Source organism: Bos taurus, chromosome 9 (assembly GCF_002263795.3).
Source record: "Bos taurus isolate L1 Dominette 01449 registration number 42190680 breed Hereford chromosome 9, ARS-UCD2.0, whole genome shotgun sequence".
Classification (NCBI taxonomy): Eukaryota; Metazoa; Chordata; class Mammalia; order Artiodactyla; family Bovidae; genus Bos; species Bos taurus.
In genome coordinates, this window is record NC_037336.1 from 68,118,356 (window position 1) to 68,142,830 (window position 24,475).

Consider the following 24,475-nt stretch of genomic DNA (forward strand, 5'->3'; position numbering starts at 1 on the left):
CTACACTGCAGTAACCAAACACTAAATTTTTGAAGCTTAACATGGTAAGAATTTATTCTGGCTCAAATCATAATTTGAGATGGGTCAGAGAGCCATCTCTGGCTCTCTGCATAGCTAGTAGCTATGCTATATGGAGTATGTGTCTTCTAAAATCATCAGATGAAAGGACTAGTGGAACGAGCAGGATATTTTTAGGTGCCAGACCCTGAAAATGGCTTATATCACTTGTATTCTCACTCATTTGACGGGATCTCGGTCTCATGGTCTCAACCTAATAGCAGAAAGTCTCGGTGTCCAGGAAGAAAATATAGGAAGCAAAATAGCATCTTTCTACCCTAGTAGTTTTATTTTTCCAGGAAATCATCTAGGTTCTCTTGACTTTCAAGTTCATTACCACAGAATTGCACATAATGTTCTTTTATAATCATTTAAATCATATCCCTATCTCTAATTATATCTGTTTTGTCATTCTTAATTTTGTGCGTTTTATTTTATCCCTTTCATCCTAATTTGTGCTTGTCTGCTATTTGATTGGTCTTTACAAAACACAAGCTTTTACTCTTATTTATCTTTCCATTGATATCACAAATAATTATTGAGTGCTATTCTAAGTAAGTGAACATTTTGTGACAATAGGTAAAAGAAAGTTCCTGCTCAGGAGAACTTGGACTCCTCCTGCTGCTTTCAGGCTATTTTGTTGTCCTCATAGCATAAGTTGCATGCTTTTCTCATTTATCTTTAATCTTTCTTTTTATTTTTAATAAAAGGCAGGAGGAAAAGGGGACGACAGAGGATGAGATGGCTGGATGGCATCACCGACTCGATAGACGTGAGTCTGAGTGAACTCCGGGAGTTGGTGATGGACAGGGAGGCCTGGCGTGCTGCCATTCATGGGGTCGCAAAGAGTCGGACATGACTGAGCGACTGAACTGAACTAAGGCTATAAAATTTCTTTTTAGGTTTGGGTATCATGACTTCTCATTTTCCTTTTTAGCTCATTTTCTTTCCTTCGGTTAAGATTTCTATTTTGATTTAGGATTTTTTTTAATAGCACATTTTAATTTCCAAGTAGTTAAGTTTTTTGTTGATGATTTATTTTTTCTCTCTGTGTTGAATTATTATCAGAGAATGTAAGTCTATAAAATCTCTGCTTTATAGAATTATTGTTTTCTTTGTGGCCAAGAACATGATTAATTTTTAGACATGTTCTATGGATTTAAGCAGAGAATATATGTTCTCTGATATAAGACATAGTTTTTTATAGCTTGTTGATTGTATTATTAAAATAATCTATGTCTTTCCTTATTTTTTGTTTACTTGAGCTATCAAATTCCAGAAAAGTGACATTAAATTCTTCCACTATATTTCTTTAAAGACCTAACTATACTTATAAACCTTTTTATGTATTGATGGATATGCTATTTTGTGCATAAATTATGGGACAAAACTTTTCTGAATCTAGGCAGATTGTATCCCTTGACATTAAATAATGTCTAATGTTTAATGTTTTTGGTCTTGTTGTTTATTGATATTTTCACATTTGCATTCTATTTGTATTTACCTGCTATATCTTTGTCCATGTCTTCATTTTCAGTGTTTCTTTGCAACTTTGTTTCAGATGAATTTCACATTTAAATTATTTTTAATAATGGCCATGATAAAAAATTTAGTTAGCATTGATATTCTTAATTTTATTCTTTCCATTATGTTGTATGTTTTCTGGATATTTTGCCTCATTGTCATTATTTCCTGTCTTCATTACATAGTCTGTCAATGTCAAATTTTTCTTTATTGCTTTTTAAAATTTGATAATTTAGAATTTCTTCTCATATTTAAATTGTTTGTGATTAAGCCTATCAGTTCAGTTCAGTTCAGTCACTCAGTCGTGTTGACTCTTTATGACCCCATGAACCACAGCACGCCAGGCCTCCCTGTCCATCACCAACTGCCAGAGTTTACCCAAACTTATGTCCATTGAGTCAGTGATGCCATACAACCATCTCATCCTCTGTCGTCCTCTTCTCCTCCTGCCTTCAATCTTTCCCAGCATCAGGGTCTTTTCAAATGAGTCAGCTCTTCGCATCATGTGGCCAAAATATTGGATTATCAGCTTCACCACTATATAGCTATATTTACCTATTATGAGAATACAAAAGCTCTATTTAATCCTATATATTTTGTTTTTTATTTCTCTTTCTCCCATAGCTGAGTATTAGAATATTTTTGTTTACTCAGTCTCCCACATGTTCTATTCTTATAATTGTTTATTCTCAAATTTCAGGAATTTCAACATGATAATCGAACTGTATAAATGAGGACATTTGTAGAGTTCATGTCATTTGTTTCCTTTTTTCTCATTGATCATGGTTATTGCATATAATTGTCTGGTTTTCTCATTATTTAATGTGAGAGGGTAAACCTAGTTCCTCTAAATCCAACATGGTTAGAAGTGAAAGTGTGTCTCTCTCTATTATTACAGTAATCTTTCCTAAAATTTGGTAAACCTCATTAATTCATACTTTCAGTCTCTTGCTACTCAGGGAAATTTCATCTTATAATTTAATTTCCAGTTTGCCTCCTTCTGAGTTCCAGAAGTCCCAGATGTTGAATTAATCCCTTGTTGGGTTTCCTGAATCTGTCTTCATATTTTCCTTTCCCTCATTGATTCCACCTCTTTGTATTTTGTTCTATGTTCTGATATGTTTTTCCCAGTAGATTCTCTGCACTACCAATTTGCTTCTCAGCAGTAAACATACCCTACAGTAAGTTGTTTCCTGACTGTGGTTTTGGGTTTCCTAAGCACTTCACCTGGGTCAAGCTGTGGGGTCTAAGGAGCAGAAGAAACAACCGAAGGGTATAAGACAGAGCAGAACCTTTCTGTCATTAGAAAGTAGCAAACAACTCCTTTCCACACAATGAGGAAAACAAGGAAATTTGGATGGCTATCATTATGGATGCATTGACTTTTTTCTGAAATCCCATGGTGGACAGTCTTGGGAGAGAAGTAAAGCTTTGGATTTCTTACTCTGGGTAGGCTAAGAAAATATCGAAAGGTTCTGAATAAAGAACGAGTAAGTGTCACGTGGTGATAAGTATTCCAAGTAAGCCCAGAGCTAGCCCAGTCATAGGCAGAGTATTCTTGCATGGAGAATCCCATGGACAGAGGAGCCTGGAGGGTTAACTCCAGTTCAGTTCAGTTGCTCAATTGTTTCCAACTCTTTGGGACCCCATGCACTGCAGCATGCCAGGCCTCCCTGAACATCACCAACTTCCGGAGTTTACTCAAACTCATGTCCTTTGAGTTGGTGATGCCATCCAACCATATCATCCTTTGTCATCCCCTTCTCCTCCCACCTTCAATCTTTCTGAGCATCAGGGTCTTTTCCAATGAGTCAGTTCTTCGCATCAGGTGGCCAAAGTATTCGAGTTTCAGCTTCAGCATTAATCCTTCCAATGAATATTCAGGACTGATTTCCTTTAGGATGGACTGGTTGGATCTCCTTGAAGTACAAGGGACTCTCAAGAGTCTTCTCCAACACCACAGTTCAAAAGCATCAATTCTTTAGTGCTCAGCTTTCTTTATAGTCCAACTCTCACATCCATGCATGACTACTAGAAAAACCATAGCTTTGACTATATGGACCTTTGTCAGCAAGGTAATGGCACTGCTTTTTAATATACCATCTAGATTGGTCATTGGAGAAGGCAATGGCAACCCACTCTAGTACTCTTGCCTGGAAAATCCCATGGACAGAGGAGCCTGGTAGGCTGCAGTCCATGGGGTCGCAAAGAGTCAGACAACTGAGCGACTTCACTTTCACTTTTCAGTTTCATGCATTGGAGAAGGAAATGGCAACCCACTCCAGTGTTCTTGCCTGGAGAATCTCAGGGATGGCGGAGCCTGGTGGTAATAGTCGGAAACTATTGAAGCAACTTAGCAGCAGCAGCAGCAGGTTGGTCATAACTTTTCTTCCAAGGAGCAAGCATCTTTTAATTTCATGGCTTCAGTCACCATATGCAGTGATTGTGGAGCCCCCCAAAAATTAAGTCTGTCACTGTTTTCCATGGTTTACCCATCTGTTTGCCATGAAATGATGGGACCAGGTGCCATGATCTTAGTTTTCTGAATGTTGAGCTTTAAGCCAATTTTTTCACTCTCCTCTTTCACTTTGATCAAGAGGCTCTTTTGTTCTTCACTTTCTGCCATAAGGGTGGTGTCATCTGCATATCTGAGGTTATTCATATTTCTCCCGGAAATCTTGATTCCAGCTTGTGTTTCTTCCAGCCCAGCATTTCTCATGATGTACTCTGCATATAAGTTAAATAACCAGGGTGACAATATACAGCCTTGACGTACTCCTTTCCTTATTTGGAACCAGTCTGTCGTTCCATGTCCAGTTCTAACTGTTGCTTCCTGACCTGCATACAGATTTCTCAGAAGGCAGGTAAGGTGGTCTGGTATTCCCATCTCTTTCAGAATTTTCCACAGTTTATTGTGAACCACACAAAGGCTTTGACATAGTCAATAAAGCAGAAATAGATGTTTTGCTGGAACTCTTGCTTTTTCGATGATCCGTGTATGGGAGCAGTTTGATCTCTGGTTCCTCTGCCTTTTCTAAAACCAGCTTGAACATCTGGAAGTTCACAGTTCACTTGCGAAGCCTGGCTTATTGTTGAAGCCTGGCTTGGAGAATTTTGAGCATTACTTTACTAGCGTGTGAGATGAGTACAGTTGTGTGGTAGTGTGAGCATTCTTTGGCACTGCCTTTATTTGGGATTGGAATGAAAACTGACCTTTTTCTGTCCTATGGCCACTGCTGAGTTTTCCAAATTTGCTGGCATGTTGAGTGCAACACTTGCACAGCATCATCTTTTAGGATTTGAAAAAGCTCAACTGGAATCCCATCACCTCCACTAACTTTGTTCATAGTGATGCTTCCTAAGGCTCACTTTACTTTGCATTCCAGGATACCTGGCTCTATGTGAGTGATCACACCTAGGGTGTGATAGTGAAGATCTTTTTTGTATAGTTCTTCTGTGTATTTTTGACACCTCTTTTTAACATCTTCTGCTTCTGTTAGGTCCATACCATTTCTGTCCTTTATTGTGCCCATCTTTGCATGAAATGTTCCCTTGGTATCTCTAATTTTCTTGAAGAGATCTCTAGTTTTTCCCATTCTATTGTTTCCTCTGTTTCTTTGCCTTGATCACTGAGGAAGGCTTTCTTATCTCTCCTTGCTATTCTTGTGAACTCTGCATTCAAATGGGTTATCTTTCCTTTTCTCCTTTGCCTTTCACTTCTCTTCTTTTCACAGCTATTTGTAAGGCCTCCTCAGACAACCATTTGACCTTTTTGCATTTCTTTTTCTTGGGGATGGTCTTGATCCCTGCCTCCTGTACAGTGTCATGAACCTCCATCTATAGTTCTTCAGGCACTCTGTCTATTAGATCTAATCCCTTGAATCTATTTCTCATTTCCACTGTATAATCGTAAGGAATTTGATTTAGGTCATACCTGAATCCACTCCAGTGTTCTTGCCTGGAGAATCCCAGGGACAGAGAAGCCTGGTAGGCTGCTGTCTATGGGATCACACAGGGTTGGACACGACTGAAGTGACAGCAGCAGCATACCTGAATGGTCTAGTGGTTTTCCCTACTTTCTTCAATTTAAATCTGAATTTTGCAGTAAGGAGTTCATGACCTGAGCCACAGTCAGCTCCCAGTCTTGTTTTTGCTGACTGTATAAAGCTTCTCTATCTTTGGTTGAAAGAATATAATCAATCTGATTTCGGTATTGACCATCTGGTGATGTCCATGTGTAGAGCCTTCAGGTGGAAATAACCCAAATGTCTACCATCAGATGAATGGATAAATAAAATGTGACACATATAAACAATGGTGTATTATTCAGCCTTAAAAAGGAAATTCTGGCACATGCTACAACACAGATGAATATTGAAAACATTATATTTAGTGAAAAAGCCAGATGCAAAAGAGCAAATATTATGATTCCATTTCCATAAAATACTTAGAGTAGTCAAATTGATAGGACAGAAAGTAAAACAGTGTTTTCCAAAACTTATGGGGAATTCCTGTTTAATGGGCAGAGCTTCAGTTTAGGATGATGACAAATTCTGGAGATGAATGATGGTGATAGTTGCATGACAATGTGAATATACTTAATGCCACTGAACTGTACCTGAAATGCTTAAAATGATAACCTTTGTTATGTACACTTTACCACAATAAAAATACAGTGGTAATATATATGTAACAAAATTATATATATAAAGTATATATTATATATATAAAACAAAGTTATATATGTATAATTCTCAAAGAGTTACAGTAACTTTGTTTTTTACTGACCCTAAAACTACTCTTAAAAAATAAAGCCTTTTTTTAAAACATAGTTTATCTACATTTTAGCTTGTGGTGGCAAAGGGTATGCAGATAAGCACTACAAAAAACAGAAATATGTATAGGAAAAGAACTAAGCCTTGTAAAACAGTTAACTGGGAAAAAGAACAAAGGAAGGTAATTATATGGTTACATTGTCATTCAAGGCTATTTGACATTTTTTCCAGGAGATAATGTCAGATCCCTGGTATGAATGACACGGAGAGCAGGATTAGAATGTGACCTATTAGCCTGCAGAGTTCACACTAAATATGCCTCTTTAAAAAAAAAAAAAAGCTTTATTGAGGTATAATTGATATACAAAACCCTGCACATATTTAATATATACAATTTGGTGTCTTTGGACACACACATATACCACAGTAAAGGTAATAAACATATTCATCATCTGAAAAAGTTTTCTCATCCCTTCCAACCCTTTGTGTGTGTGTGTGTGTGTGGTAAAAACACTTAGCGTGAGATCTACCTACTTAGCATTAATTTTTAGTACACAGTCCAGTACTGTTAGCTACAGGCAATACAGGTAAACTCATCTCTAGAATGCATTCATTTTGCATAACTGAAATCTTATACCCATTGAACATCAACTCCCCATTTACCCAACCCGCAGCCCCTGGGAACCATCTTTCTACTCTCTGCTTCTATGAATTTGACTGTTTTAGGTACCTCAGAAAACTAAGATCATGGCATCTGGTCCCATCACTTCATGGGAAATAGATGGGGAAACAGTGGAAACAGTGTCAGACTTTATTTTTCTGGGCTCCAAAATCACTGCAGATGGTGACTGCAGCCATGAAATTAAAAGACGCTTACTCCTTGGAAGGAAAGTTATGACCAACCTAGATAGCATATTCAAAAGCAGAGATATTACTTTGCCAACAAAGGTCCGTCTAGTCAAGGCTATGGTTTTTCCTGTGGTCATGTATGGATGTGAGAGTTGGACTGTGAAGAAAGCTGAGCGCCAAAGAATTGATGCTTTTGAACTGTGGTGTTGGAGAAGACTCTTGAGAGTCCCCCGGACTGCAAGGAGATCCAACCAGTCCATTCTGAAGGAGATCAGCCCTGGCTGTTCTTTGGAAGGAATGATGCTAAAGCTGAAACTCCAGTACTTTGGCCACTTCATGTGAAGAGTTGATTCATTGGAAAAGACTCTGATGCTAGGAGGGATTGGGGGCAGGAGGAGAAGGGGACGACAGAGGATGAGATGGCTGGATGGCATCACAGACTTGATGGACATGAGTTTGAGTGAACTCTGGGAGTTGGTGATGGACAGGGAGGCCCGGTGTGCTGCAATTCATGGGGTCGCAAAGAGCTGGACATGACTGAGTGACTGAACTGAACTGAACTGAGGTACCTCATACAAAAGGAATCATGCAATATTTGTGATTTTATATAGATAGATAGATATGGCTTATTTCACTTATCAAAATATTAGGATGGCTATTATAAAAATGAAAAATATTTTTGGTGAGAATGTGGGAAAATTAGAACTTTCTTACACTGTTGGTGGAAATGTAAACTGGTACAGCCACTACCACAACAGTATAGAGATTCCTCCTAAAATTAAAAATAGAAGTACTGTACCATATGATTCAACAATCTTATGCCTGGGCATCTATCAAAAGAATTGAAATCAGGATCTCAAAGAGATATCTGCAATTTCATGTTCATTGCAGCACTGTTCACTATAAGCAATTTATGGAAACAACACACTGTCCATTGACAGATGAAAGGATAAAGGAAATGTGATTTATATGATGGAATATTATTTGGCCTCCTTAAAAAAGAGAGTAATTCTTTCATATGCAACAACGTGGATGAACCTGACTAGGGAGCAGTGAGGGGGTTTCTTTCATAAGGGCATTAATTCCACTCATGAACACTCCTCCTTCATGACTGAGCATCTCCCAAATGTCCCACCTTTTAATATCATCCTATTGGGAATAAGGATTTCAACACATAAATTTTGAGGCAGGGGGATATAAACGTGCAAACCATTCCTCTAATGGATAGATTTCCTAGATTTCTTGAAGGCGCTTCTTACGGAAGGCCTCCCACTGTCGTCGCCCACATTTAGGCAATGCCTCTAATCCTGCAGGCTATATAGGCTTCATCCATTAGTCCCAGAGCATCACCAGAACTTCCTTCCAGGAAGTGCTATTGAACCTGATTCAACAAATATCTAAGTTAGGCCCACATAGCCTTACTGTAGTCCCCCAGAGCTACATATGAGTCCGTGTTCACTATTGCTAAAAAAAAAAAAGCAGGAAATCCTCAGTACATCTCTTTCCCTCTCTTGCTCAGGCTGCTCCAGTACAGCTTCTCCACCAGGCTTCATGCTCCTCACCTTCTGGAAGCATAGGTTAACTTCTCTAAGAGATTCGCATACAGGCCCCTCTCCAGCTTGGCTTAAGGTAAAGAGGGAATGACAAGACACCATTTTCCTCTCTGGACAAAGTGTAGTCAGGGAAACCCCAAAGTTTGCAACAACCTTCTCCAAAGAAATTCTCTCTTTCTCTCTTTTTGCATCTTTAACTTCAAAAAGGTGCCTTTAGGTGAATAATGAAATAGGGATTTAAGTAACCAGTTTTAACAGGGGCAGTCTAGTACCTCCTCTTTGGAGAAGGCGATGGCACCCCACTCCAGTACTCTTGCCTGGAAAATCCCATGGATGGAGGAGCCTGGTAGGCTGCAGTCCATGGGGTCGCGGAGAGTCGGACACGACTGAGTGACTTCACTTTCCCTTTTCACTTTCATGCATTGGAGAAGGAAATGGCAACCCACTCCAGTGTTCTTGGCTGGAGAATCCCAGGGACGGGGGAGCCTGATGGGCTGCCATCTCTGGGGTCACACAGAGTCGGACACGACTGAAGTGACTTAGCAGCAGCAGCAGCAGCAGCAGTACGTCCCCTTAGAATATCAAAGATTTTAGAAACCACTGTTTTGTTGTTGGTCTTTGTTATCTCAGCCAAAAACTCACATGAATTATCTCCACATGAAATAGAGTGTTTTAGTTTATACTGTTTTTAAAATTATTGGCCCAGGTAATATATTTTAAAACATGTTACTTCCATTGCCTGCCTCTCTTCTCCCCTCTGTTTTGGTGCCTTAGAAATGTCTGAAAATTTAGAAAAGTAACAGGGAAATACTAATTACCTTGTTGTAAAACAGAAACAGAACCTTTTTCCTCTCTAGCTTGACAAATCATTCAAGAACTCTCTCCACTGCATGAGTAAGAACAAATGTTATATTGGTAAATACAAATATAAAACATAATTAAATCTTACTTAACTGGAACATTTTGAATGAACCACTCTGCTAAATTGAATTTCCAGGTTAAGCAGCAACCCCTTTTTGTTTCAACGTTCATCATTAAATATCTTCCTTATATTCCTCAGCTGCCTTAAATTCCTCATGGAATCAGGCGATAGGCAAGTCCCTCCTCATCTGCTGATTTGCTTTCCACGATTTCATTTACCCACGGACAACTGTGATCTGAAAATATTAAATGGAAAGTTGCAGAAAGGAACAATTCATGAGTTTTAAATTGTGTGCCATTCTGAGTAGAGTGATGAAATCTCGCAGGGTCTTTCTATGTCCCACCCAGGAAGTGAGTCACACTTTTAGTTCAGGGTATTCCCTCCCGCCCCACATTAGTCATTTAGTAGCCATCTCCGTTATCAGATCCACTGTCCTAGTATCACAGTGCTTGTGTTCAAGTCACTCTTATTGTATTTAATGCCCTCGAAGCCTAAGAGTAGTGATGCTGGCAATTTAGATATGCCTAAGTATTTCCTTTAAGTGAAAGGGTGACAGTTCTGGACTTCATAAGGAGAGATAAACACTCTTTTGCTGAGATTGCTAAATTCTACAGTAAGAATGAATCTTCTGTCTATGAAACAGTGAAGACAGTAAAAGAAATTTGTGCTAGTTTTGCTGTTATACCTCAAACAGCAAAAGAAATGGCCACAGTGAGGGACGACTGCTTATTTTGGATGGAAAAGACATTAAATTTGTACAATAAGATGCTTCCAGACAGAGACCACACAACATTCACATACCTTTCATCACAGTATATTGCTATATTGTTCTATTTTGAGTTATGGTTGTTAATCTCTTACTGTGCATTCATGCTGAGTTGCTTCAGTAGTGGCTGACTCTTTGCAACCCTATGGACTGTAGCCCATCAGGCAACTCTGTCCATGGGCCAGACAAGAATACTGGAGTGGGTTGCCATGCTTTCCTTCAGAGGGTCTTCCTGACCCATGGATCAAACCTGTGTCTCTTATGACTCCCGCATCGGAGTTCTTTATTTCTAGTGCCACCTGGGAAGCCCAGTCTCTTAATGTGACTAATTATAAATTAAATTTTATCATAGGTATGTATGTAAAGGAAAAAAACATAGCCTATATAGAGTTCTCAGCAGGGCATCTACTGGGGGTCCTAGGATACATGCCCTGTGGAAAAGGCGAGGACTATTGTATATGAATGAAATAAAATTAATATACATGTCATTGCCACCTTTATATGGCTTATAGTAACATAATTTAAAGGTTGAGAATTATAGGAAATATCAGATCATCGTCATACTTCTGGCCTTCCTCTTTTGACATTATCTGGGTCTGGAGGCACCTATACTACACAGGAAAGTAAAGCAGCAGGATAGAACAGGCATCGTTCTGAGCAGCTAGGGCTAAAATCAAGTGCTTAGTCTCAAGTCAGGTGCCGCTTTGTACACGACAATATGGAGAACCCAACTGGAACCTGGGTCCTGTCTTGGGAGACAACTGGATGAGAAGACTGGCAGAATGATATACTGCCAGTCATATATGGTAATAACATAAAGCCAATATACACATGTTCTCCTGTATTCTCTTATATTCTATATTCTCTGGTATTCTCCTGTATTCCATTACACTATTTTATGCCAGTAGCCAGACTTAAATTCCTTGATCAACAATTTTAGGGAAGATACCTGAGGTCAGCATTTTGTGGGTAATGCCCATTGAAGGGCTTTTGCAATGTGGCTATAACGACAATGAGGAAGAATGATTCTAAGAGACTGACAAGAAGAAGAGGAAGTTCTGTAGACTGGGAATGAGAAAGGGGCCAAGGGTCCCTGGCAGTTTCTCAGGGGTGGTGAAGGTCTAAGGAAGGGTGACGGCTTGGAATAACTCAGCAGGAAGAATCTAGGCATGGGTTTCTAGCTTAGGCCAAGAAGCCTGTCCTTCCACCATGATGAGTTGTTGTTATAAAACCTCACAGGTTTCTGAGAGCTGAATTTTCTTTCTTTTTCTAGGTTTCCCAATGGAAGCCATGGTTACTGTAAGCAGAGTTCTAAGGTGGGTGACAATGTCAAAGATGGCCGGCCACATGTGTGAATGACCAGACGGCTTGTCAGAGATCTAGGGAGATCTGCCTACAGCTAGTTGTCTCCCCAGCAGGGGTAGCTTATACTGAATGGTAATTAAGTCAATTGAACTTTTCATCTTGGGGATTTTAAGTGTGAAATACTAGAGTTGATTATTAGTAGTAAAGGCAGAAGTTTATCTATTCATTTATTCAATAGACACTTCTTGAACTTATACTATTTTTCAAAGACACTGCTAGATGATGAGAATATAGTCAGTGAACAAAACAAAACAATTTCCTGCCCTCCCAGTACTCATATTCTAGTGGTAGAGACAAACATTATTATATTTAATTGATTTGAAGACATGCATTTTTTCACATTTTAAATTTCTGGAAAAAAATGGAATGCATTTTAAAGTCATTGGCCTCTTATAACCACAGTTGGACAGAGAGCAGTCAGAGTCATTTTTCTGTGTGAACTTAGTTATCTGTTTGTAACTATAAACACAATTGAATTACATGCATTGTTGGTACTGAATATGTGGACTTTAAATGCTGTTTAAAATATCTTCAAAATGTGGTATTCTGATATAGCTGAAAAAGAAAAGTTATTGGTAGACATCCAGGCTCAGAAATAGAGCAATGAGACATAAATTTGATATTAGAGAAGCAAGTAATATTATTTGAAGAATGACCACAATTCCATATTTCTTGCTTTATGAGTCCTAGAAAAGAAAGCCACTAGCAAGTAGATTAAGCTGTGTTCCATTTTATTAGTGAGATAGTGGGTGGAAAAACAGTGACATTGAGTATGAGATGAAGAATATATCAGAATATTGAATTCCAATTGTAAAGATGTCCTAGATATAATTTAATTGATTTATTTTGCTTATAGTTTTCTTTTTTGTGTGTGAAGGATATATGATTTTTAAAAAAAGTCTAAATAAGCCTAAAAGACCAATTCCAATGAGTATAAAATAAAAATTCTCAGCGATAAGAAAGATGACATGATTTTATTTGTCAGAGTTTCTCTTTCTCGATGGGTATATAAAATAATGGCACATGTTTCAACCGATAATATCTTAGAGTCACTGAAATTCACTAGCTATATAATGTCAGTGCTAAGTGCCACAAGAGAAATAAAGCAGATAAGAGGATAGAGAGTAATGGACAGATTATGCTATTTTGGGATGTGGTGTTCAAGTAAGTTCTTTCTACTAAAGAGACATTTGAGCAGAAATCTGAAAGAAGTGAGAAAATGAGTCATGCAGTTATCTAGGGGAGGGCTTTTCCACACAGAAGGAACTTCAAAAGCAAAGGTTCTGTGGGAAGAGCATGTGTGGAGTGTTTGAGGAATCAGGAAGAGTTTTCTGTGTTTGGAGCATAGTGGGGAAGTGGAAGAGTGAAGTCTGAGAGGTGGTGGAGCATGTACATTACGGGAGTCCTTGTAGACCATGGCAAGGACCTGGAATTTTATATACGTTATGTAAGTCCTTGGAGACCAGAGCAAGGAACTAGGATTTTATTCTGAGTGTGATGACAAGTCATTGAGGATTTTTAACACGCAGAATGCTGCACGGGGAATAGAATAGGGGGCTAGTTAGAAGATTGTTACAGTAAACCATGGAAGACATGATGGCAGCTTGTAATGGAATGTTTGTGGAGATGGTGGCTTTTGAATACATTTAGTAGGTAAAATCCATAGGATTTATTGATGATTATTTATGAGGATGTCAGGAAGGAATCAGGGATGGTTCCATGGTTTTGGGTGTGAACACCTTGTTAATGGTGGTGACCTTATGGAAATAGGCAAAATTGTAGGATAATTAGGACCTATAGAGGGTTTCAGGGAGGGAATTAGTAGATTAAGACTTTGTTTTGGACTTGTTAAACTTAAGCATCTAAGAGAAAAAGTTAAGTACACAGTCATATATAAGAATCTCTGTTTGGGGGAGGCTAAGGCAGTAGAAATACATTCAGGAGTCATCAGAGTACGGATGGTATTTAAAGTCACCACGCAGGATGAGATCACGATAGAAGTGAATAAAGAAGACTGAAGAGAGGCACGTAGGCAGTGATACAGGGAGTAAATTAGGAGGATTTGGAAGACAAGTGAAGAAAGTGTTTCAAGAAGATGAGACTAATTAACTGTGTCAAATGTTGATGAGATTCAGATGAGGCTTCAGAATTGACCACTGGATTAAGCAATGTGGTGGTCATCAACAGCTTTGACAAAAACAGTTTTTCATTGGAGAGGTGGGAATAGAACTTGACTAGGGTAGATTCAAAAATGAGAGGTGGAAGGTGAAGAAAATGAGACTGAGGAAAAATGGTGCATGTGAATTTGTGAGAGAGAAAAAAGAAACAAGTCAGATGTTGGAGGAAGACATGAGGTCAAGAAAGTTTTTTTCTTTCTGCTCCTTTTAAAAATTATGGGAATTACTACAGTGTTTAGTTGTGGTTGATGATATGAATGATCTAGTAGAGAAAAGAAACTGAAAGAGAGATATCAAAGAGTAAGCAAAAGAGATGGGATTCCCTCTATACAAGGAGAGTTTGTATAGGAGCCTTAGACAGAAGAATGACTGTGGTCCAGAACCAAGTAATATTGAGAGACGATTCATGAGTTGCTCATGGTTTTGCACATTTTGAAAACAGAGGCACTGACTCATTTACGTCCAAATATCTTTTCAAGAATGTTGGTGTAATGAACCGTCTTGGAAAACTGTGATTTTGTCTCTCTCTGGAGAAAAAGGTAGGCTAACCTGCTACCTATTATAAAAGATATGGGCCCCTAGTCTGAGGATTCCTTTCCTATAACACAACCGATAGCATGCATAAGCATCCATCTGGGCTCACCTGCGACGGGCATGGGACAAAGGGCGCTGACAGTAAATGTGCTGACGCATGTGTTGTCTGCCATGCTATGAGTGATAAAGTCTTTGTCTCCCTACCCGGGGGTCATGCGTCTCCTGTTGGCATTCACGGCTCTGTGATAAGCTATTAGCTAACAGGTAGGGTAAAATCTCAGACCATCAACTCTCCTTGAAATACAGGTTGGTGAAAGGATAATGAGGACATCCTTGCTTGATAAAATATAAAGCAAAGTCATAGGCTAAGAATGAGAATGGGGAAGATATTTTGGAGTTTAAGAAACAGAAGTGAAGGCATGAAGTAGACATCTTAGGGAGTACAGAGATTAAAGAGATAGAATTAACATTGCAAAATTATATTGGGATAATATTTGAATACTTTGAGATATAATATGAAGTGCCATCAGTCTATATAGGTTTTATCCAAGGTGTGGATGCTGAAGGGAGATTTTTGATGGGCTTGAAGAATTGTTGAAATAGACATACTGCGGGGTGTGATCTGGAAAGGTATCAGGGAGTGGTTTAACAACAGGATACCTGACACTGAAATTTTGGAAGCAGTTACATTATGGGTAATTTGTTCCTGTATGGGTATTGATATAGGAAGATGATGATGACTAAGGTAGTGGTAGAGAGAACGGTAATAACTCAGGGATAAAACTTACAGTGAATGAAAGAAATACTGTAGATGACTACAGTAATGAGATGAAGTGGTCTCTCGGGGTGGCTGCTAGTCCATACAGTGGGTGCTGTCACAGAAATTAGGAAATCACCCTGTTGATATGGGCAGCCTTGCCTAAACCTGGCTTAGGCAGGTCTGTCTCTGTGCAAATTACAAATGGCGCCCTTCCTTGGGCCACGGCCATCATCCTCCCACCTTCTGCAGGTTCTGGCTACACAACACTGTACTATAACCCTGAGTCAGATGGCATAAACGTGAATGTGAAGTCGCTCAGTCGTGTCCAACTCTTTGCGACCCCATGGACTATAGACTATCTGTCTCCTCCGTCCATAGGATTTTCCAGGCAAGAGTGCTGGAGTGGATTGCCATTTCCTTCTCCAGGGGATCTTCCCGACCCAGGAATCGAACCCTGGTTTCCCACATCGCAGGCAGAGGCTTTACCGTCTGAGCCACCAGGGAAGCCAGATGGCATATGTCTCCTCCAAAATAGACTTTTGGGGGTATTTTTGCATATTTGTTTTAAGAAGTGGGTTTTTTCCCCCCTAGAAATGGCAATGGGAAGCAAGGATATGGACTTTCATTCTACCTCAAGGCCAAGCAGTTTGTGTAATATAGCAAAGGAATCAATCATCACTTGTCAGGATTTCAGGGTAAGCTGAGTCCTCAAGGGAGAGTCAGGCTATAGTGAGAGAAAGAAGGTTCAGATAAGAGTTTGAAGTCATAGAGTATTTAACTGATGACATATTATGAGTGGCTTCCCTGGTGGCTCAGATGGTAAAGAATCTTCCTGCAATGCAGGAGACCTGCCTGAGTCAGGAAGATCTAGAGAAGAGCACAGCAACCCACTCCAGTATTCTTGCCTATAGGATACTATGGATAGAGGAGCCTGGTGGGCTACAGTCCATTGGGTCACAAAGAGTCAGACAAGACTGACTTATTAAAAGTTTCACTTTCTTTCATACTATCAGTATTGAGGGGTAAAATTTCATTTTTTAATTTCACTGAGTGATTGAACTGAACTGAGTCCTTATTTCATTCTTTTTATTTTATAATACACACTTTTTCTATCCAATTCTATTCTCTTACTGAAAATACCTGGACTCCTCTAAGATTCTTCTTTGTTTAGTCACTCAGTTTTGTCCCTCTCTCTGTGACCCCATGAATTGCAGCACGCCAGGCTTCCCTGTCCCTCACCATCTTCCAGAGCTTGCTTAAACTCATGTCCATTGAGTCAGTGGTATGATCCAACCATCTCATCCTCTATAGTCCCCTTCTTTTCCCGCCTTCAATCTTTCCCAGCATCAGGATCTTTTCAAATGAGTCAGTTCTTCGCAACAGATGGCCAAAGTATTGGAACTTCAGCTTCAGCATCAGTCCTTCCAATGAATATTCAGGACTGATTTCCTTTAGGATTGACTGGTTTGATCTCCTTGCAGTCCAAGGGACTGTCAAGAGTCTCTTCCAACACCACAGTTTAAAAGCATCAATTCTTCAGCACTCAGCTTTTTTTATGGTCCAATTCTCACATCCATACATGACTACTGGAAAAACCACAGATGGACCTTTGTTAGCAAAGTAATGTCTCTGCTTTTTAATATGCTGTCTAGGTTGGTCATAGCTGTTCTTCCAAGGAGCAAGCATCTTTTAATTTCACGACTGCAGCTATCATCTACAGTGATTTTGGAGCCCAAGAAAATAAAGTCTCTCACTGTTTCCATTGTTTCCCCATCTACTTCCCATGAAGTGATAGGACCAGATGCCATGATCTTCGTTTTTTGAATGTCAAGTTTTAAGCCAGCTTTTTCACCCTCCTCTTTCACTTTCATCAAGAGGCTCTTTAGTTCTTCTTCACTTTCTGCCCTAAGGGTGGTGTCATCTGCATATCTAAGGTTATTGATATTTCTCCCGGCAATCTTGATTCTAGCTTGTGCTTCTTCCAGCCTAGCATTTCTCATGATGTACTATGCATTTAAGTTACATAAGCAGGGTGACAATATTCAGCCTTGATGTACTCCTTTCCCGATTTTGAACCAGTCCTTTGTTTCATGTACGGTTCTAACTGTTGCTTCTTGACCTGAATACAGGTTTCATAGAAAGCAGGTAAGGTGGTCTGGTATTCCTATATCTTTAAGAATTTTCCACAGTTTGTTGTGATCTACACAGTCAAAAGCTTTAGCATAATCAATGTAGCAAAAGTAGATGCTTTTCTGGAATTCTCTTGCTTTTTCTATGATCCATCGATGTTGGCAGTTTGATCTCTGGTTCCTCTGCCTTTTCTAAATCCAGCTTGAACATCTGGAAGTTCTTGGTTCATGAACTATTGAAGCCTGGCTTGAAGAATTTTGAGCATTACTTTGCTAGCATATGAAATAAGTGCAATTGTACGGTAGTTTGAACATTCTTTGTCATTGCCCTTCTTTGGGACTGTAATGAAAACTGACCTTTCCCACTCCTGTGGCCACTGCTGAGTTTTCCAAATTTGCTGGCATACTGAGTGCAGCACTTTCACAAAATCAGATCCTTAGGGATGGCCAAGAGTAAGAGATTGTAGAAATTCTGAGTAAGCAGAAACCCAGAGGTAGAGAGGGAGATGGAGTGGCTGAGGCTTAAGCACAATGGCCATCTGCGACAGCTTTTCAATCATCAGAGATTCTGGTCATCACTAGGGTGACCACTGGGACTTTTACTCTAGCAGCTGCCTCCCACAGATCTCCCTGAGGCTAGGTGGACTATTATTTTGCTCTTCCTTCCTTCCTGGGTATTCTTACAATAAACCTCCATTATCTAAGGTAGATTTAACATATTTGTGGCATTTGAAAATAGAAAAGAACCTAATTAACAATGACTACGGTAGTTTTCGGAGAAGGCAATTGCACCCCACTCCAGTACTCTTGCCTGGAAAATCCCATGGATGGAGGAGCCTGGTAGGCTGCAGTCCATGGGGTCACTAAGAGTCGGACATGACTGAGCGACTTCACTTTCACTTTTCACTTTCATGCATTGGAGAAGGAAATGGCAACCCACTCCAGTGTTCTTGCCTGGAGAATCCCAGGGACGGGGGAGCCTGGTGGGCTGCCGTCTATGGGGTCGCACAGAGTCGGACATGACTGAAGTGTGCTAAGTCGGACACGATTTAGCAGCAGCAGTAGCAGCGGTAGTTTTAGTGCTAGTTTTTTAAGATATCTCCATACTGTTCTCTGTAGTGGTTGTATCAATTGACATTCACAACCGTGCAAGAGGGTTCCCTTTTCCCCAGCCATAGTTGTCTGTAGATTTTTTGATGATGGCTATTTTAATTGATGTGAAATGATAACTCCTTGTTGTTTTCATTTGCATTTCTCTAATAATGAGCTATGTTGAGCATCTTTTCATGTGTTTATTAGCCATCTGCATGTCTTCTTTGGAGAAATGTTTGCAGAGCAGCAATAGAGACACAGATAAAAAGAACAGACTAGTGGACACAGTGGGGGAAGGAAAGGGTGAGAGAATTGAGAGAGCAGCATTAAAGCACATACATTACCATATGTAAAATAGACAGCCAGTGGGAGTTTGCTGCATGACACAAGGTTCTCAAACCCTGTGCTCTGTGACAACCTAGAGAGATGGGATGGGATTGGGTGGGAGGTGTGAGAGAGGTTTAAGAGAGAGGGTACATATGGATACCTATGGCTGATTCATGTTGATGCATGGCAGAAACCAACACAATACTGTAAAGCAGTTATCCTCCAATTAAATATAAATAAAATTTTTTAAATGACTATGAATCACAATGCCTCAAACATACTGGTTAGTGATAAGCAAGCACAGTAACAAAACAGGTCTTACCCCAGGATCAAATTGATCTTCTCCAAGGCAGTGCTTCTCTAACTTCAGCATGTCTTTGTATCACCCAGGGATCCTGTAAGAGTGTGGATTTCGACTCAGTAGATCTGGAGTGAGGCCTGATAGTATGGATATCAGTTTTCATATCATACTTTGACCAGGGAGACTCTAGAGTAAGGTGTGGAAATTCTATAAACACCCAACTTTGAAATATTTAAGGCCTGGGGGGCCATACAGTGGCCGTCACAGCTACACAACTCTGCCGTTGTAGCATGAGAGCACAAAGCCACACTTAATACTTAAAGAAATGCACCTATGTTCCAATAAAACTTAACAGGTATATCTCAGAGATCTTGCAGGTTTGGTTCCAGACCACCCAGACCACTGCCATAAAGCAAATATTTCAATAAAGTGAGTCACAAAATTTTTGGTCTCCCAGTACATATAAAAGTTATGTTTACACTACACTGTAGTCTATTAAGTGAGTGATAGCACTGTGTTTTAAAAAAAATCCTAACACCTTAATTAAAAAATGCTTTATTACTAAAAAGTGTTAACCGTCATCTTATAATGCTGGGTTGCTACAAACCTTCATTAAAAAATATATAGTATCTGTGAAATGCAATAAAGTAGAACTAGGTAAAATGAAGTATACTTGGACTAATGGACACTAAAATTTGAATGTTTATAATTTTCATATGTCACAAAATACTGTCATTCTTCTGTTTTTTTTTTTTTTTTTCAGCCATTTAAAAATATGGAAGCCATTCTTAGCTCACAGACCATACAAAAATATGTGACAAACCAGATATGGCACATAGGCTATAGTTTGCCAGCCTCTGCTCTAGAAGGGGCTGTTTTCACTACCTGGAATCATCACCTGGAATTCCCCCCATAGTCGGGGTAAACTTGCTCTTGGCCCATCTATTCCAATTTTAGTGGCACCATGAATATCATGATATCCTGACCAAAGAGTAGGCACCTGACCTGAGCTAGGTTTTTCTCTCCCAGGAATTTAGCTCTTGGGTGAAGTGATCTAAAAGACTTACCATGCTAGTTTCTCCTACAGTGGGGCTCCAAAGAGACTGTCCTCTAGTTCCTGCTAACGAGACCCAGGAAGCAGATGAGACCATTCCTTGCTGCAGAATTGTTTACTAACAGTGTGATGTACACATATGAAACGTTTCTAGGTATAGCCTTGTCAGTTCATTGATTATCATGTAACTCCAAATTCATCTTTTTTTGCCAGCTCCATCCAAATAGAACCAGGCTCTTTAAATATTGATAGGAAAGTTATGACCAACCTCAGTTCAGTTCAGTCACTCAGTCATGTCTGACTTTTTGCGACCCCATGAATTGCAGCACACCAGGCCTCCCTGTCCATCATCAACTCCCGGAGTTCACTCAGACTCACGTCCATCTAGTCAGTGATGCCATCCAGCCATCTCATCTTCTGTCGTCCCCTTTTCCTCCTGCCCCCAACCCCTCCCAGTTTCAGAGTCTTTTCCAATGAGTCAACTCTTCGCATGAGATGGCCAAAGTACTGGAGTTTCAGCTTTAGCATCATTCCTTCCAAAGAAATCCCAGGGTTGATCTCCTTCAGAATGGACTGGTTGGATATCCTTGCAGTCCGGGGGACTCTCAAGAGTCTTCTCCAACACCACAGTTCAAAAGCATCAATTCTTTGGCACTCAGCTTTCTTCACAGTCCAAATCTCACATCCATACATGACCACTGGAAAAACCATAGCCTTGACTAGATGGACCTTTGTTGGCAAAGTAATGTCTCTGCTTTTGAATATGCTATCTAGGTTGGTCATAACTTTCCTTCCAAGGAAATCTTCCAAGTGTCTTTTAATTTCATGGCTGCAGTCACTATCTGCAGTGATTTTGGAGCCCCAAAAAATGAAGTCTGACACTGTTTCCACTGTTTCCCCATCTATTTCCCGTGAAGTGATGGGACCAGATGCCATGATCTTCGTTTTCTGAATGTTGAGCTTTAAGCCAACTTTTTCACTCTCCTCTTTCACTTTCATCAAGAGGCTTTGTAGTTCCTCTTCACTTTCTGCCATAAGGGTGGTGTCATCTGAATATCTGAGGTTATTGATATTTCTCCCAGCAATCTTGATTCCAACTTGTGCTTCCTCCAGCCCAGTGTTCTCATGATGTACTCTGCATATAAGTTAAATAAGGGTGACCTAGACAGCATATTAAAAAGGAGAGACATCACTTTGTCAATAAAGGTCCATCTAGTCAAGGCTATGGTTTTTCCAGTAGTCATGTATGGATGTGAGATTTGGACTATGAAGAAAGCTGAGTGCCAAAGAGTTGATGCTTTTGAACTGTGGTGTTGGAAAAGACTCTTCTGAGTCCCTTGGACTGAAAGGAGATCCAACCAGTCCATCCTAAAGGATATTGGTCCTGGATGTTCATTGGAAGGACTGATGTTGAAGCTGAAACTCCAATATTTTGGCCACCTGATGCGGAGAACTGACTCATTTGAAAAGACCCTGATGCTGGGAAAGATTGAGGGCAGGAGGAGAAGGGGATGACAGAGGATGAGATGGTCGGATGGCATCACCAACTCAATGGACATGGGTTTGGGTAGACCCCGGCAGTTGGTGATGGACAGGGAGGCCTGGCGTGCTGTGGTTCATGGTGTCACAAAGAGTCGGACACAACTGAGCGACTAAACTGAACTGAACTGAACCTTTCCTATTCCAACTGGTACAGTGTTAAGTTGTACCAGAGGAGGAGGATGGAGAGGCACTGCAGGAGAAAAAGGTTTTGCTTCTTGGTTTTAGTGGACCAGATTAGCCAGCTGCTACTGTGGGGACCAGTTCCTAAAGCATGGACAACTTCCACAGCACATGCCTTCTGCAGTATCCAGAGCTGCTCAGCACCAGACTCTTCCAATACACTGCAGCCAGCAGTACATAGTGGCCAGCAGCTGCCCCTGGAAACCCCCTCAGGTGGTTTTGCTGCAGAGTGCCTCTGGTGAGACACTTTTTTGTGAGCAGCTCTCCTCAGCACACCCACGGGTGGATTTCTGGCAAATTCCAAAGGGCCAGTTTCCAGCAAGTTCCTCTGGTGTGTGTGCATACTCAGTCACTTCAGTAATCCGACTCTTGGGGCCCCTATGGACTGTAGCCTACCAGTCTCCTCTGTCCATGGAATTCTCCAGATAAGAATACTGGAGTGGGTTGCTATGCCCTTCTCCAGGGCATCTTCCCCACCCAGAGATCAAACCCACATCTCCTGTGGCTCCTGCATTGCAGGCTGATTCTTTACTGCTGAGCCACCAGGGAAGCCCCTCCACTGGTGTGGTATCACATGAATTCTCTTCCGAGTCAGCCTGCTCTAACACCGTCTAGATCTCAGCTTTGAGGGATGAGAGCTCTTCCTTGGGTATCTGTTGAAGCCCCAAAGATAGTGGCTGCTTCTTACATCTGCTCTGCCCCCGTGTTCTTCAGACTTACTTCTTACTACCAATCCCGTTTTCATTCTAACAGGATTGGAGTAACAATTCTTTATATTAAACTTCCACTGTTCAAATAACTGTGGTTTCTGTATCCTGTTTGGATTCTGGATGATATATATGATACAATAACCAATTTAATTTCCAAAATGATTATACCAATTCACCATTTTATGAGTTTTTATTTCCTCAACCCTTTGAATTGGAAGATTTTTAATAATTGTGCATTTGATGAGTTTTGAAATTCTATCTCCTTGAAGATTGAATGTGTTTTTTCCCAATCACAAGCCCCTTCATCAGTCTCTCTAAGTAATTTCTACACCATGTTTTTGTATGCCAGCCAGAGGTGTGCCTCCTCTGGGTTCTTCATGATCATCCCCTAGATGGTATGCTAACAAAGTACATTGAAGCAGCAAGGCATTTTATTCATAAACGAAAAATTCAAAGCCTAAATCTGATTGCCATACCAAACCCTCAGATTCCTATGGCTACATTTTAAAAACCTCAGCTTTCCATTGTTAACATTTTCCCACATCTACTTTTGTAGATATGTGTATGAATTATATGAATACACAAATATATTGTTTTCACATCATATGAATATACACATATATTATGTTTACTATTATGTTTGAAACCATTTGAGTGTAAGATGAAGATGTCATATCCCTTTATCCCAAAATATTAAAATTTGCGTAATTTATAAACAGGAACAATATCTTCTATGGTCATGGGTACAGTTCATTTATAAAATAGGAAAAATTTAACAGGAATAAATTTGGTGACTGTAATATACAGTCAATATTTAAATAGTCCGATTTTTTTCCCTTATCTAGGATCTGATATAGGCTCATGAATGGCATTTAATTATCATGTCTCTTTAGTCTTCAATCTGAAGCAGGCTTTCTGTCTCTTTTATATGTTACAATGTTGATATTTCTGAATACACAATAGTTGTTTTACACGTTGTTCCTCAGTGTGAGTATGTCTGATGTTTCCTTATTATTAGATGAAGTTTAGGCATTCTTGATTGAAATATCACAGAAATGATGTTCTTTCCACTGCTTTATATCACAAGGCACGTGCTATCAGTTTCTCCCAATATTGGTGATGGAGGCTTTAAGTGGTATCTCTCAGTTTCTCCATATAAAGTTATTATTCCTCTACTTTATAATTAATAAGTAATCTATGAGGAAATACTCTGGGCCTATGTACTTATCCTGTTTCTCCCCTTCCCCAATGTAATTTTTTATAGTCCCTCCTCCCACAGTGAGAACCCTAGTGCTCCACTCATTTGCTTTATCTTATAAATACATCCAATGTTGTTTTATAATTACCACACTGATGCCACAAACAGCAAGAAACTAGTTACTGAGTAAAATTCAAAAATTCTTTACACTCCTTTTTTTTGATAGACTATGTTCTATTGAAGATGTATAGAGTAGTACTGAGTTCAAAGTTACTTAAATTATGTTTTTTTTCTGTTTTTTATTATTTTGATTTACATTTAGGTTTATTCATTTTGGTTTACATACTAGTTAGTGATTTACTTTTTTGTCCTTTTAATTTTATGTTTTGAATATTTAAAATATTAGTTTATTTCTATCAACCTCTAAAGAAAACCATTTTTATAAGTTTATGGTTTATTCTTTCAGTGTTTCTCTTCACAAAAATAAACATATATATGTATATGTTTCTATTTCTCTTCTTATACAAAAGCTAATATACTATACAAACTCTTTTTTACTTTGCATTTTTCATTTAACTATGTTTCACAGAAATTTACATAGCTTCATAGGGATCTTCCTCATTCTTTACAGCTTCAACAGTTCTCCCTTATGGGATATAT

At 39.5% G+C, this 24,475-nt stretch overlaps 1 long non-coding RNA gene across 1 annotated transcript in view; it reads left to right on the top strand.

Moving 5' to 3' along the window:
* The window catches only part of LOC104969589 (uncharacterized), a 60,927-nt gene that overhangs the window by 21,986 nt on the left and 14,466 nt on the right, over nt 1-24,475 (top strand). Inside the window, exon 2 of the long non-coding RNA XR_808855.4 lies at nt 11,720-11,762. This is a non-coding gene — a long non-coding RNA (uncharacterized lncRNA). The remainder of the gene's footprint in view (nt 1-11,719; nt 11,763-24,475) is intronic.